The sequence below is a fragment of the Phaenicophaeus curvirostris genome, chromosome 1, assembly GCF_032191515.1.
Source record: "Phaenicophaeus curvirostris isolate KB17595 chromosome 1, BPBGC_Pcur_1.0, whole genome shotgun sequence".
NCBI classification, from domain to species: Eukaryota; Metazoa; Chordata; class Aves; order Cuculiformes; family Cuculidae; genus Phaenicophaeus; species Phaenicophaeus curvirostris.
Window position 1 is genome coordinate 3,572,842 of NC_091392.1, and position 14,045 is coordinate 3,586,886.

The 14,045-nt window shown below is 43.7% G+C and overlaps 1 long non-coding RNA gene across 1 annotated transcript in view; it reads left to right on the forward strand.

Annotated features, from left to right (window-relative positions):
• Window positions 1–1,883: 1,883 nt before the first annotated feature.
• The window catches only part of LOC138725755 (uncharacterized), a 35,042-nt gene continuing 22,880 nt past the window's right edge, over window positions 1,884–14,045 (forward strand). The window contains exons 1-2 of the long non-coding RNA XR_011338304.1: window positions 1,884–2,556; window positions 13,202–13,324. This is a non-coding gene — a long non-coding RNA (uncharacterized lncRNA). The remainder of the gene's footprint in view (window positions 2,557–13,201; window positions 13,325–14,045) is intronic.

Sequence of the window (14,045 nt, forward strand, 5' to 3'; positions counted from 1 at the left end):
GCTGGGTGTTGAATTAGCTCTTTGCTGTAAGAAAGGCATTTGATAAAAAGGCTCGGAAACTTCGGCCAGCATCCTAAGTATGCAAATGCAGGTGCTGTACACGTTATATTTGGATTTCAGGGTTTTTCAGATCCATTTTAGGTCGATCTGTAGCAGCCTTACGTGATTTGATCCCTCGCTTTCATCACCCATGCCCAATTATTATACATGAGATCCATCAGCCTCCTCTCACCGATGGTGCCTGCAGCTGAGCATCAGCACATTTAGGAACAATAAAGGGACTGTCATTTGGGAGTTGCTTTTCCTTCCTAATCGAGCAGGACCCAGAATTCTTCCTTCGCAGAGCTCACCAATCAGGCTTGTGTCTTGAACAGGTACGCTTACCTCCCAGCAGTGCGAGGGTTGGGTTTGGGGAGCTTTGTTGCCAGTTTGCATTCAGCATCGTTGGTCGTGTGCTCTGGTGGAGTTTCGGATAGGTACACGACAAAACATGGAAAGACTCCTGCCTTTGTGATTGATTTTTAAGGACAACTTGCCGTTTTGTTCTTTGCCTCCTTCCTAATGAGCTGATTTGTTAAAATATGTTAATGTAAGGAGACACACGAGAACGGGTGAAGCAATATACTGACACGTTGAATAATTAGATCATCTCCTGCTCAGGAAAAAAGTCAAGTCTGAAACAGGAACAAGAAGTGCCTCCCTCCCCCACTGTAGAGGCACCAGGTCTGGCTCTGGCTGCATGCAGAAGCAGGTTAGACAATTAGATCTTTAGTATTAATTAATTTTTGTGAAATTCCTGAAGATTCGAAATGTCGTATGTACTGACTGGCTTCTGTTCGCCTGCTATTTTGGGAGAAGTTGGGAGTCTTGTTTCGGAGGGCTGGATTCATGAGCTGCGTAATTGGTGATGAAAACAAAAAACTGACTGTTGCTGGTCTGAATTTGTCAATATTGCAGTGGTTAATCAGGTCTTGTCGGGAAAATCCTTGTGAGTTTTGTCTTGAGTGGCGGTTAAATAAAGGGAATTTCACGAAGAGGCACAGGGCGTTGTGGCTGCCTTTCTGATAGCGTTTTGGCAAAGCAGTGCTTCATGTTTTTTAAAAGATGTATTTCTTTGAAGGAATAACTGCTTAATAATGAGATCCCAGCTGCGTGTGAACCTGTGTCTGCAGGAGGGCAGTGGCAGGACTCGGTCCTCGCTTCCATGAGTTAGCACTCCACTGTGTTAAGTTCATTTGTTTGATAAACATAACACTTTGCCTTTGTTGTCTTAATCACTTCCTTCGAAGAGTTAACTTCCTAAGCAGCCACAGATTAGTTCTCTCAGTTGTTTTAATTATTTTTCTTGTCACGCACAGTGAAGGTCTAGTGTTTGTGAAATGTCTTTTTTTTTCTTTTTTGTCCCCCCTTTCCATGGCAGCTTCCGTGATGCTGGCATTGAAACCCAGCCGAAATGCTCTCTGCCTGTGGTCGTGTCCCTTATTTTTTGCCCCTCTTTTTGAATGTTAGTGCTACAGAACATAACGCTTTTCCTTCGGGGTGATCTGAGTGCTCCAGAATTTTGCATTCCTGTAAGGGGGACGCGGGAGACCGGAGCCGCGGGCTTCCACGTGCTCACTGCTGAGTAATTTCCTTTTGTATTGCTGACAGGTGACTCAAAGCTGGAGCGAGCAGATGGCTGCACCGTTAGCTGGTGGCCACAGCCTTACTAGATGAGTTTTGGAATTCCCATCAAAGTCAGGATTAGGCTCAGGATATGCCAGTGGCGCAGAGCAGCCCGGGGGAGCGTGGAAGAAGAGGAAATCATTCATAGCGACTCATCTTGTGGTTGGGTGAGTCAGGGGTCTGCTGTTGGTGGTCAGAAAGGCACGTGGCTGCCTACACCGTCTTTGTGTGCTCTGCAGGATGCAAACTGTCTCTAAAAATTAATTCTGCCCTTTTGATTTTTGTCCAGTGAGTTATTTCCAGAAAGGGGTTACTGTATTTTCTGGAATGAGTATTGTGAAATTCTTCCTTTTTATTTTTTACAGTGGGCAAGTTTTCAGCTGGTGATTTATCAACAAAGCATTTTACAGGATCATGGTTAAGAGCTCTTCTTAAAAAAAAACTTATATCCAATGCGATAGGGAAAGTAAAAGCATCGCAGTTTCCAAATGATGAAGGAATAACCGAAAGAGCTAGTTCTTGGAATAGCAGCTCCATTGGCACTCAGTGGTGATTTCCTGTGCATTTGCTGCAAGAATCGCTCTGTGATGAGTAGGTGGTACTAAAGGGTTATTACGAAACCAATTTTCAACCAGACGTTTTGAGTCATGGATTGGGAAGAGGGATAGCAGCTTCAGAGCTTTCTTTGTTCGAGCAGCGCGCCTGAAATGCACACGCAGGATATTCTGTGCTTGCATGGAACGAGGCAGCCTGGGGATAGGTCTGGTATTACGTGAAGTGCTCTTCTTCGTGCCTCTCCATCTCGGGGATGTGGGAAACGGGAGCGTGGGCTGAGAGGCGGCAGCAGCGTGCAAGGTGCACAAGGAGCAGTTTCCTGACTCTCTTTCAATCGTAAGTATTTTCTCGTGGTTTTTCCCAGACGTGAGAGACAAAATGGAGTTGCGTCAGGATAGATGTCTGCGCCAAAAGGAGGTGGTGGTTTGGAGCGATTTGGTTCTGCTCTGGAAGCAGATGGGCTGCCACTGGCAGGAGACAGTTGGCTTCTCCATCAGGAAAAAAAAAAAGAAAGGGGTGTTGAAGTGAATTGATCTGGCTTCTAAACCCAAGGAATTGTTGACCTACTGACTCAGTTATGAAGCATTAGGGAAGCAGGCTTACTGTGGTTTCTTTTGTTGGTGGCAGTTTCAGAAGACGCCTGCGAGTGTAGGGGTTTGACTAGCAAAGGAGAGACGGTTCTAGTACCTGCTGCCTCTGGGATTTATTTTGTGCCAGGAAGGAGCCAAGATGCTTACTCCTGAGTAACACCTGAACTTTATTTCTGATGCTTCTCCTGGTGATGCATTGGTAAGTTTTTGTTCTTCTCATTATCAGTGTTAAGGTGGTATCTTGCTAAATGTAATTGAAAGCAAGCTCTTTAACAGTTTTTTGAACGTGGCAAGATCTGTTCATTTTCTCACTGGAGCAGCTTTTACAGAAAATGCTGGCTGGCCTGATGCAATCTGTTAATAAGGGAGGCAGCTTGGTCCATCAGTTCAACAAAACCAGTTTGAAATTGCTGTTGCCTTTAACCTACAACCCTCTCTAATGTTGGTACTAAGCAAAGAGGATGGGACAGCCCGCAGGCTTTGGGATCCTATCATCCTGGAGTCATGGCTATGCTGTAATTCTTGTTACACTTCCCTGAATGAACAAAGCTTCAGTCTTCTTGAATTTCACATGAAAATCAGATGTCCGTCCCTGGAATTTAATGATACTTTTCCTAAAATACGCCTAGAGTAGAAACGATGTTGTTTCTAAGTGGCTCTGTCAATCCCAAGGAAAAAAGATATCAATTAGTGGTTTCTCAAAAAATCCCTCTTGGCTTGAAGAAATCATGTTGGCTGACAGAGTTAGGTCTGGAAGTCATGCTCCCTGAATCTGCTGTCAGCTCTGCCACTGGTTTGGGAGGGATTTTTTGGAGAGGGGGATTCTTGAGCAAGTCGTGATTTATTCTTAGTTGTTGATAAAATGAGGGTGGTGTTAATAACTTTCCCTTCTGTGCTTTACCAGCATTATTCCTGTTTTCCTTTTAGATGCTAGTAGGTGATACCGTAGCTCTTGGATTTCCAGAACGTTATTTTGAATACACAGATTATTGGAAGATGGGGAAAGCGGAATAGAAGGGATTGAATTTATTGCGCTCTGCAGTGGGTTCCCTCCAGACACCAACCATAGCAATTGCAGTTGCTGTGTCCTAACTGTCCACCATGAAAGAATTTACTGCTGCTGTTCTTCACTGGGTGGGTGGCACCAGGACACCTTGCATTCCTAAATCCTCTTGAGTGCCGTATTCAATTGTGGAATCTCCAGCACAGGAAGGACATGGATCTGTTAGAATGAGACCAGAGGAGGCCACAAAGATGATCTGAGGGCTGGAGCACCTCCCATATGAGGACAAGCTGAGAGAGTTGGGATCGTTTAGCCTGGACAAGAGAAGCTCCAGGGAGACCTTAGAGCAGCTTCCAGTGCTTAAAGAGGGATGTAGGAAAGCTGGGGAGGGGCTCTTTATCAGGGAGCACAGGGATAGAATGAGGGGGAATGGTTTTAATCTGAAAGAGGAGAGATATAGGTGACATTAGGAAGAATTTTTTTCTTGTGAGGGTGGTGAGGCCCTGGCCCAGGTTGCCCAGAGAAGTCATGGATGCCCCATCCCTTGAGGTGTTCAAGACCAGGTTGGATGAGGCTTTGAGCAACCTGATCCAGTGTGAGGTGTCCCTGCCCGTGGCAGAGGGCATGGAAATTGGGTTTTCTTTAAGGTGCTTTCCAACCCAAACCATTCCATGATTCTGTGGTTTGCAGTTGTAGTGAGGTGCTCGCAGATATTTTTCTCCTCTTTTCCAAAACAGCAACCGAGAGGGCAGTTGTCCACCACACATCCCTACGGAACTGCAGACAAACCCAACAGTCAAAAAAAAATAAAGGAAGGTTTATCATTGTATTGTATTTCCTTAAGTGCCTCCTTTGGATCTTGGGAGAAGAGCTCAAGCACGAGGAGACTTGCTAGTGAGCACTTGTACCAAAAGGCGTGGGAGTTAGGGTCAGGGAAGAGTCATTTGGTTGTTATGTGGGTGTGAAAAGCCTATGAAAAGGAAAGGGCGGGGGAAAATACTTCACTTGAATTAAACAAATACAGGAGAATGTTATATGAAATAGATATTTGAAGATAGATTTTTGCCAAGTATTTTTGTGAATTAGCTGCCTATCTTCTGAAAATCATTTATTTAACTGTAAGCTTATCAAAATGTTCTCAGGAGGGACATTATTTACCAAAAAAAAAAAAAGGCAACAAAAACCAAAATAGATCATTGTTTCCTTATCATTTCAGATAAAAAGAAAGGAAGTTGCAAGTTTTTATAGCCCTAAATTGTTAACTGTTAAACCTGTGTTGAAGCGGTGGATCAGATTCCCCCAGCCTCACACTGGAGCCATTTCATTTATTAAGAAATTACAAGCAGGCCTTGATTGAGGAGAAGGAATCTTGAATCTTAAGGTCATTGTTGCGTACCCACCTATGGGACAGGAAAATTGCTGCTTTTAAAAATCACCTGTTTGGGGGAGCAGGCTGGTATCACTGGTGCAGTGGACGGGTGTGTTCACACCCAGAATAATTAAAACATTTGTATTTTGAAATGTGATGGGTTGTTTTCTTTAACGGGTATGTTTGTAGTATCTCTGCTTCCATGCAGTTTTTAAAATCATAGAATCATAGAATAGTTTGGGTTGGAAGTAATCTTAAAGACCATCTAGTTCCAACTCCCTTGCCATGGGCAGGGACACCTCCCACCAGACCAGGCTGCTCAAGGCAACCTTCAAAATGTCACCTTATATGATAACGAGAATCAAAAATACATGATGTAGAGACTACATTTTCCCATGTTTTTTGTGATTATCTTGGCAAAAAAAAGCAGCACATGGAGGCAGGTCTAACAGCACCTTCTTTCTGAGGCAGAAAACTGCTTGTCATGTAAGTGAAGAACTTGATTTTGTAAAAAAACCAAGCAAACAAGCAGAAAACCAACAGAAAGTCCAAGCCTTTTTCATAAACGGTAGCGTTTTAAACACAAGCCATAAATTGCAGGTAAGGAAAACGCTAAGCCAATCTGAAATTAGATGCACAGGTGCGTGGCTTGGTGTCTTGACTAAAACCAGCACGATGCTTGATGGTTTAGGTCTGTGCAGTGTCTTGATAAAACCTTCCTTTGTGCTGATCTCTGAGGGATTCCCATGCTGAGCTTCACAGGCAAGGTATAGAGAATTTGTTGGCTTTTTCTTGTCGTTTGTTTTGGAAATTTTTTGAGTTGAGTTCTTCATGGCCCCCAGCTATTCGAATGCAGAATTCGCAGCTGAAGTTTGCAAACGTGATGGGGAGCTCAAAATTGGACCTGGAAAAGAGGAGCGCTTCCTCTTCCATTGCTCTGCTAGGGTGGTAAAACCAGCATTTAAAATAAAAATGCATTGAGCCAAACAAAAACGCATGTTTTCCAGCATTGTGAGGCATGAATAGGAGCCACTTTTATCGGTGCATTTTCAGGGAGTTGTGTGTGATGATCTCTGGTATCCATTTCCCATTTGCCTGCTGGCAAACTGGGCAGTGCTGCCGTGCCGTGTTGTGACTTTACAGGATTACAAGTGCAGTAAATAGAAAATTGGAGGTAGTTTAATTTCTAATCAAAGTTAGGGCACCTGAACTGTAACGTGAAGGACCCAAGTGGCTACTAAAATTCCCCATATGACCTGTTATTACAGGCTTCTGTGGGAGTGTATAGGCAGTCTTATTGCCAGAACGTGAGATTGGCAGAAGTGAGTCAGAACTCTGAAGATTTCACCTTTGCTCTTTGGTTTTACTTTTATCCACCGAAAATAAACGTATTTCCAAGAATACGGGTAGGTATATGCTGTACTCCTGTTAGGAGCTCTCAGTGTCTCTTAAGAGTGTTTACGTAGCTCACAGGATGTGTTTTTCAAGGTTTAGTATAAAAGGAGCCGTGTATACATTTCATCTCTTCTTCAGTGCAGTAGACATGAGCAATTTCTGGAGGAGGGACCAGAATACTGGGCTCTGCCCCTTCTCCTGGGAGTCTCTTCTTGTGGAGTCATAACTTACCCTCCAGTGCTTTCTCTTTATGGTTTTGTGACTTTTGAATTCCTCTCTGCACTGGCCCAGCTCCAGTGGGAGGGCAGAAAGCAGCCTCAGCCCAATGTCTGCTTGAAGTCTGCTGGTTTGAGGACTTCATGGAGGTGGGAACTGCAGAGGGAAACACGCCCAGCTTCCCAGGTGAGCTCTTGCCATTGGGTTAATATTCAAAGGTGACTTGTGTGGACATTTTTGGATTACCATGTTTGTTACATGTTGTCTTGCAGTTAATGTTGTTTTAGTGTGACCAGAGAGTCACACTAATGAATTGAACTGCTCTGTGGGTCTGATGTGCAGTTTCCAGATTAGCATCTTCTGTGGTCATCACTGATGACCATGTGGCCTTGGGGTGAGCCAGCTGAATTTACTGATCCGGTTGAAAACTAGATGTGTTTCCTCCCTTTCTTTTTCTTTTCTTTCTTTTCAAAATTAGAACTGATGCAACTGATCCATTGCTGCACGGATGGTAGTGCTGACAGGGAAGTAACATGAACCCATGACCAGGAGCAAAGGAGGAGGTGGGACTGTCCCTTTCAGTGATACCAGCATGAAGTCCAGTTCAACCTGTTCAGGAAACTGCACCTCCCTTGTCTCTTAATCATGTTGGAACTCAAGCTAGAACTAAGTTAACCTTGTCCTACATGACAAGCAGTCTCTTGGTTTTTAATCTTACCTGGTTTCCATTGGCATCTAGATCTTGAGTGTCTATTATTCATTTAAGTATCCATGTACACTGAGCACTTAACGTACTCCTTTTGAATTTCCATTTTCTGTTCAGACCCTAAGTACTTAAGAGTAATGTTAATAACATTGTACGGTGGCAAAGAGGGGTCCCTTACTAAAATTTCTAGTAATCAGGGTAAGGAAACAGTATAGAAATAACATTCGTAGAGTCTGATAGGCTCACGGCATTTATCAAGTCAGCATTTTTTTCCAACAGCATCACACATTGTTCTTCCTTTTACACTTCTGACACAATTTGCCTGCGGCTGTAATCCCACAGTTCGCATCCCATTTTAATCAGAGTTGGGGTAGAATTTCTGCTTGCCAGGAGAAAAACAGCAAAAGACCCCCGAACCCAGCTCTCCAATGAAGATTCCAGGGCAGTGGTGGTTCAGACAGTGGGCTTCCAGCAGGTGCAGCACAGTTCTTCGTGTTCTGAAGAACTGTCTTTTAAACACCCTTTTTTTCCACCATTTGACTTTGGAGTTTTTTCACTTTTGCATTTTTCTCTTAATCATCCTGATTCTTAGACTTATTATTATCATCTGTTTCTCTCATACACAAGCTTTAAATGTAAAAGGTGTGCACATGCCATATGTGCTTTTGCGCTTTCTTCTTCCTGCATGTATGCATACCTAATAACTTGAAAATAGCAAACAAAGCTTGTGATCTGAGAAACAATCTGGTATTTTACCCTAAGGGAGGATTTTCTCAGCACACAAATCAAGAGTAAATAGTTGAAAATGGCATGTAGTATAGATCCAACCACACCAATGCTTACTTGCCTGTATGAGTCAAGTTATCTGCATGCATAAATGTTGACAAAGTTGAACTCTGTATTATCAAATCTGCTGTCAAAAGTTGACCCCGGGCATTTTGCAAGGAAGATGATGATTGTCTCTTTAATTACTCAAGTTCTGGTTTGCCTATTTAGGAGAGCTACCCGCTACTCTGTAATTACTGCACGCCTGCCATTCACATCAAACTCTAGTGGCAGCATAATGCACGGCGTTGAAGAGGGTGGCATCCAGCTACGAGGACCTCCTTTTAACTGAACACTTTGATTATCAACCAATAATCAGATGATTGAGTTGCTGTGAAAGTTTGCCAGCCCTCTGCTAAGCACTCCTGTGGAATCACAGAATCATAGATGTTGGGAGATGGAAAGTGCATTAGATCATGCAGACCGTTGCCTTGCCAGTGCATGTTTTCTGCTACGTTTTCTTTTTTTTCTTTCTGTGGTTTATGGCTAGAAATATTCTAAGAACTTGGCCTTCCACTTCGATCTTCTGGAATCTTTTCCACAAAGTTTGATGACGAGATTTTTTTTTTTTTTGCCTGATACTTGGCCTAAGTTTTTCCATTTCTTTGTTTCACCGTATTATTTCAAGTCTACATTCTCATCTTTCAATAATTCTTCTCTCTGTGGTATTAACAGCCTGTAAAGATGAGCGGAATAGTATTACATGCTTTTGAATATTAGATGCATCACTTACCTTAAGTGCTGCATGTTCAGTTTTTCATGATTTGGGAAAATTACACTGATTGAAGATAGGTTTAAACAGAACTGCTAATACTATAATTTTTCAGATGCATATTTTATTCCAGTACAAGAGTGGCCTGTTCTAGTATCACTTGAAAATTGTTGAAAATTACCTGAAAAGACCAATTTTGCTAAGAAATTAAAATGTTTTTATATGGAGGAGTTATGCCAGAATGGTTGGACTCGATGATCCGGTGGGTCTCTTCCAACCTGGTTATTCTATGATTCTGTGATTCTATGAAACTGCAGGGAAGCGATGTGTGCAGGCAAATCTGTAGAGGGCATTACAGGGAAAACGAAAAAATTACAGTTTTCCATTAGTGACAGAGATAGTGGAAGTTGTAATGTAGTTATCTGAGTCTTATTTTTTAATTCCCAGCTTTCCATTATCCTCTCTTTTTCTCCAGGCTCCTTCACTTCATAACTTTTGTTCCTTTTTATAGCTTCATTTGTTTTGGTAGGATTCAGGGGTTGTTTGTTTGTTGTTTGTTCTTCAGGGCTTGGTAGCCTCAGGCGCCCAAACAGGGTTGTCTCCAGAGTTTTCCCTTGTCTTGACCGCAGAGAGCTAGGTCAATATTCCCCCAAAACAAATACTCTGTGGCCATAAAGAGGACAAACAGGCCTTGTTTTTGCTGTCACCCCATGAGAGACAGGCCAGTCAGTGTGAGTTGGTGCATGGCCATGCTGGCCTCAGCCAGTCCTTTTGGAGCTGGTCATGATCCAGCACCTCTACCCCACACCTCCGCTGGTCTCTGAAGCATTACTAATGTTTTTCCTTTCAGAGTGCTCCAAAGGATGAAGGGGTTATGTTGCAAGCCTCCAAAGAAAGGGTTTTGTAGATTGGGAGCAAGGGTATGCGTTGCATGTCCACTGGAGGCACAAAGGCAGCTGCCAGCACTGCACAATCATCATCTCCACCATCCGTCTGTGTTGTGTTGGAAGAAAGCGTTGGACTCGTTCAGGAGTGGGTTAGGATCAGTGTAGCGCAGAGAGCTTGACCCTTACGGAGCCTCATGGACCTTGGGGCACTAAGCTGTCTTCCGTGACGCCACTGGGAAGCTCAATTCAGAGCTGAAATGATGAGCTGAGATTCAGAGCTGAGATGCCGAGAGATGAGGAAGGGCACATCACAGGAGGTAAAATTACTATTCGTGAGTGGATTGGAGGTGTTTGAGGATCAAGTTGTGTAGCTGAATGGGGAGTTGAATGAAAAACGTGTAAATGGGTGGGTTAGTGAGTAAGAGAAAATGTGAGTGGGCAGGCAATTAGACTGGCAAGTGAGAGAGGTGGTAGGCGTGGGTGAGTAGATGGGTAGGTATGTAGCAAAGAAGCTGGGATAGCGCTATGGGCTCACTCTGAGGAGACCTGAAGGCCTGGTAACAACCACTCTCTCCAAGGTGTGCAGAGAGGGCCAATGGATAGTGCTGTTACGGGGACTGTGGGATGTGCAGGTTAACACACAGAAACCTTAAAAGCTCTGTTGCTTTACCCTGGTTAGCATCCAGCTCGTTTGGATGGCATGTCATTTACTGAAATTCAATGTGTTGATGCATGTGGTTAACAATAATCTTCACCTTGGTCAGATGGTGGCATTTGAGTGGTGTTTTTGCAGAAATAATCTGAGACCATAGTCGTTCTTGGGAGATCTTATTGCAGCCTTACGATACTTAAAGGAAAGTTGGGGAAGAGCTCTTTATCAGGGAGTGCAGGGATAGAATGAGGAGGGGATGAGTTTAAGCTGAAAGGGTGGAGATTTAGATTAGACATTAGGAAGAAATGTTTTCCTGTAAGGGTGATGGTGGTGAGGCACTGGCACGCGTTGCCCAGAGAAGTTGTAGCTGCCCCATCCCTGGAGGTGTTCAAGACAAGGCTGGATGAGGCTTTGGGCAACCAGATCCAGTTGAAGGTGTCCCTGCCCATGGCAGGGGGTTGGAACTGAAAGATCTTAAAGATCCCTTCCAACCCGACCCATTCTATGATTCTGTTATTCACTGTGGTTTTTTTGGCTTTAACAAAGTCACAGAGAAAGCAGGTGAAGCACTACAGAGACTTACAGCCTGTCTGAAGCATTGCAGTTTGGAATGGGTATTCCCAAGAGCTGAAATGACCTGCAGGTGGAAGGAGTTTCCTGACAAAAAAATGAAGAATTACAGATGCACAGCACATTAGCGTAAAGGCATCCTTTCATTTTAACGAATGAGATGTGAAGGTAACGTAACTTTAAGTCATTATCAAACCTTGACTGGCTGGGCTTTTATTAGGATCTTTGACTGTACCTGCTGTGAGGCTGGACTTGGTTCACCATGACTAATATGTAACTGGTTTTAATTTACTATGGCAGAGTTACAGCCCTGGCTTCGACCTCTCTCCAGTCTGGTACAGTTGGGCCATTGTTCAGCGTAGGGGCTCTACTATCCTATTAAGTTATGTTGTGCCCAGTACATTTTCAATATTTATTGTAATAGAGCAAGTCCTTTTGAAGCCTGTGTCTACTGCAGGAAGTTACGGGCTTTATCTTAGCTGCCAAAAAGGTGTGTGTTTACTAAGGAATAACTAATCCATGGTGTTGTACTGAAAAATCCTACTAGAGGCCAGGCCCAGCAGGTTTTCGTATCCAGTAGCTGGATAAGGTGAGACTTTTGCCTTGCGGGACCTGCTTTTTGATGTAAACTACGTTCTTTGTCTGCACGTGGTTAGCAGCAGGATGAAGACCTGGTGCAGAGCAGCCTGCTGCGAGGAGCACGTCAACCCCACGCTTGCATCATGTTGTACGTTGATGGTTTAGCGCAGGCTGCATCTCTCGGGATGGTTGCACTCGCATCGCGCTTCGGAAGCAGAGCAGGGGAGGAGGTGCCAGCCCAGTGTTGTGGGATGTTTAATGACACGCACCAGCTCTGTGTGTTTTATTGAATCATAGAATCGTAGAATGGTTTAGGTTGGAAGGGACCTTAAAGATCATCCAGTTCCAACCCCCCTGCCATGGGCAGGGACACCTCCCACTCGACCTGGCAGCTCAAGTCCCCATCCAGTCTGGCCTTGAACACCTCCAGGGATGGGGCAGCCACAGCTTCCCTGAACCAGGCAGAAATGCTGGGCTACAGGTATGTCTGGAAAATGTGCAGGGTTTTGATGAATTCTGGCAGTATCCCTAAGCAGTGAGTGGAAATCTTCCTCGTCTTGAGCATGCTCACCTGTTGCAAACTGAATTTCTGCTGAAGCTTGGAACTGTAGCCAGCATTCACTCATTTTGATCCAGGAATTATTTGCTGTACTTAGGCAGATGTTTCTTTCAAGGCCAGGTTGGCTGGGGCTTTGAGCAGCCTGGTCCAGTGGGAGGTGTCCCTGCTCATGGTGGGGGGTTTGGAACCAGATGATTTTTAATGTCCCTTCCAACCCAAACTACTCCACGATTCTATTAAAGCAGGACAAATCTCATGCTGATGTTCATTGCTGTAGTGACTGTGCAAAGCGAGGCGCAGTGGAATGTGTGGGTTATGTTTAGTATGAGCCTGTTGGGTTGTAGATCTGTCAAAGCCCCAGATTTGCATTTCTTACATAAGTAGCAATCCTGGTGGTGTTTACACATGCTCTGTCTGTGCTTCAGGGACTGGGGAAGCTGAGTTGCTGTGTCAGAAACACCGCTTTGAGTTGCCATCCGTGGGCTTGCGCGGACACTGTTAAAATACTTACAACTACAATCCTGGCTCAAAGCTTGTTTGCAGTTACGCTTGATATTAAAATTTATCACAACAATCCTAAGAGCAGCATGTGGCCTCAATAGAAGTACGGGCAGTCACTAGATTCTCAGAATACACAGGAATGCAAACCTTGAAGTTTCCCTTCTGTTTAATTAATTGTTTGTTTTCGGTGGTAACAAGGTTACAATGCATTTGTAATGAGCGTGCTTCATCTTTGACATTTTTTTCCATATGGGTGTGTGCTTCCTTTTCATTATGTTATTTTTCTTTGCTTTTTTTTTTTTTTGAAAACCACCACTCCTTTCATTTTAAAAATCAGAAATTAGCTTCTTGCTTAGCAGAAGGAAAAGTTTCACAAACATTACCGTTCTGACCCTTCTAATCCTTTATTACCTGTAGGGGGAGGTGCAGAAAGCTGCTACAGGAGAGGAGGTTTACTCACTTTTTCGAGGCTTGGGATTACGTGATGGAGCACTGTGGTTTAGACGCTGTGGAGAAAGTTCAGAACAACATGGTCAAAAGGTGCGTTGCTCAGAAATACATCCCTTTTACTTGGTTTATTTGGCTTCAGTTTTGCCCCATAGAGTTCTGAGCCCTTCAGCTGGCGTTTTAAACACAAAATTGAAACGCGTTGTCGGTAGTCTGTGCATATTATCTTACTTGTTTCCTGCTGTTGTAAAATAGAGTTTATTTCTGGAGATATTATCTTGTAATGCTCTCATTACCCTGACTTTTTCTGTTTGTTTGTTGCTCAAGAGAAAGTGAAGGGAACCATTTGCTTGATCTCAGTAGAAAGAACACGATTAATGCCATTAGTGGTATTGCCTGTGTAATGCTGAGATAACGTCTGTAGGAAAACAAACAGGCAGCTTAAAGAAGTAGAATTTTTTTAATATAGTGATTTATTTATATTTTAGCATACTAAAACCATTTAAAGTGCTGAGATGGGGATAGGGCAAAGAGGGTGGTAAAAAAATGCATCACCCATCCCTTGTGATTCTCTGGCTTTGTCTGAACCTCTTTTTTTAACTCTCCCTGCCATCAGCCCTGCGTTTCAATTGTGATCGCTGTCCTAAGACTGTAGCTGCGTGCAAGATGTCTCATTTGCCTAATAGTAGAAGTATGTATGTGTAATAACATTTTTGTCATGCATCCCATCTTGAAGATACGTCACACACCTTTGAATTAGGATTCACAGCACCCTTTGTGCACATCGCTGTGTTTTGTGGCTGGAGAGTCCTGT